At 34.1% G+C, this 2,235-nt stretch overlaps 1 protein-coding gene across 26 annotated transcripts in view; it reads left to right on the top strand.

Annotated features, from left to right (window-relative positions):
* Positions 1–2,235, top strand: part of Sox6 (SRY (sex determining region Y)-box 6) — a 566,848-nt gene that overhangs the window by 255,352 nt on the left and 309,261 nt on the right. The gene's annotated exons all lie outside the window — the stretch shown is intronic.

The following is a 2,235-nucleotide window of genomic DNA, read 5'->3' as shown; positions in this document are numbered from 1 at the left end:
TTGACGTTTCATTCCTCCTGTTGTTTTTGAAATTGTGGTCTGATCTTTCTCTGTCCAGAATATCTTTTAGTATTTTTTGCAATGCTGGTTTGGTGCTCATAGTATTTTAATTTTATTTTAAGGCAATTGTGAAAATTACCTTTTCTTTTCTAGAAAGTGTTGAATGACCTCTACTATGTGGTTTTTCAGTTTCCCCTATCTATCTATCTATCTATCTATCTATCTATCTATCTATCTTATATGTAATATATTTATGTGATTTGCAATGAAGTGTTCTTTAGGTAATCTGAATAAACATTGCTTTAGTCTTTTTATTGGGACCAGGCTCCTTTTAAATAATATTTTGAAAATGTCTTTACTCTTAGGTTTGGTGGGTCTGTGGAGGTTAGGCACATTTATAGTAAGTTTCTTTTGAATAAACTCAAGCTTGCTATCTAAATGACCCTGTGCTCTGCAATTTATGTGCTTCATCTGTCCAATCATGCAGTTCAGTGATGGTTTTCAAAAGAAAGATCAAAAAAAGAGAAGTAATCTTTTTATGTTATTTAAAAGAATCACAGCTAACTAGCTTTTGACAAAATTTTCATAAAATATATCCACATTAGTATTTTAAGGCAAAGCACATTTATTTCATTGTATTTGCAGGGACCAGTGTTTCTTCAAGTGGGGTTAAGAGCTGTGTATAAGAATCATTAGGAGTGTTCATGAGCAGTCATATTTCTGGATCTCCTGAGGAGCTGGGATTACACATGTGTGCTACAAAACCCAGCTCTTCTTTTAAAATTTGGGATTATTGACTTTATGTCAGACAAGTTTATTTTAAATGTGTTGATTTGTGTGCCATGTTTACTCAGATGAACTGCTTATAGGTTTTGATTCATGAAAGACCAATATTTACTAAATTTAAGAAAGGTAAAAAAAAAATAAAGGCCAGAAATGATACCTCTCTCCCTTTTCCATTATTGCTAAGGACATCATGGGATGGTTTATACACTTTTAGTCATTCGTGGTTTTATTTACTGCCTATGCTGGTGTTTTGGTGACATATTACAAGTAGTTCTTATGGTCCTGTTGGGAAAATCATAATTCAGGCCCTTGCTGTCCATACTCTATAGATTTTAGCCACTTTGCCAAGATTATGGGGCTGAGGATAGTGTGGGTCATCTTTGCAAGGGGAACCCGGGGTTGTTGTCTGTGGTGTAGGATGATGGTAATCACATTTCCATGAGTAAAAACCAAGGAACAGTATGTAAGTGACAACATGTACACTAGATTATTTGAAATTAATCCAGTACCTTCTGGAGCTGAATGCTCTAGGTACAAGTTAAAAATTGCTGCCTAAGCTGGAGAACCCCTCTTAGCATCTTTCAACTTTCATTTGGCCGTGACGGGAAAATCTTCCTGATGGTCAATTGTGAGTCACGTAGGTAACCACTTCTACTTTTACTGTTTTGACTTAGTCTTTATTCCTTTAGTTTGAGTCAGATTTTTTTTTTATTTTAAAAAGAGTAGTACATGAGAAACAAACAAAAAAATAGAACAGAAGCAGCATACCAGTATCACGAACAGAAACAAATCAAAGCAAAAATATTCAAAGTGATACAGGGTCCCAAGACAAACTAATACAAATAACAGTGGTTGTTATGTTGCATTCTGCTATCCTCAACTACATTGCTCAGGTTATCAGATAGAATGAAAGATTGATCAAACCATTAAAGAGATTAAGAAAATAATTCTTCAAGAAAACATTAGAGATATTAGAGAGTTTTACTAGACAAGATAGTGTAGGAGTTCACCATTGTAATTCCAGTGCATATTGTTACCTTCAAATCAGTTGCTCAGACCACTAGACACAAGCATACAAAGTCGATCAGAAAATAAAAAAATTGTGAGCATTAACTGTTCATTTCAATACATCATCAGACAATGCAATACAGTCATCACAGCTATTCATATATATATTTATGTTCTGCCTTCCTTCTTTCTTTTTTCTTCTTTCCTTCATCCCAGTCATCTCCTTTGAGCAATTTCTTTCCCTTTCCTATCATCTATTGTATGTTTTGAGTTTTACCTAATCTTTCAGATTCCTACACCAAGGAGACAATATGATGTTTACACATGTGGGTCCGATTTGTTTCACTTATGAGGATGGTCTCTAGTTGCATCCATTTACCTACAAAAGCCTCAAGTTTGTCTTTTTAAATAGCTGAGTAATACTCCATTGTATAAAAATAC

The sequence above is a fragment of the Chinchilla lanigera genome, unplaced genomic scaffold, assembly GCF_000276665.1.
Source record: "Chinchilla lanigera isolate Chin_1 unplaced genomic scaffold, ChiLan1.0 scaffold00013, whole genome shotgun sequence".
Taxonomy (NCBI): Eukaryota; Metazoa; Chordata; class Mammalia; order Rodentia; family Chinchillidae; genus Chinchilla; species Chinchilla lanigera.
The sequence above is the reverse complement of the archived record's forward strand: the minus strand, read 5'-3'. Positions and strand labels throughout refer to the sequence as shown.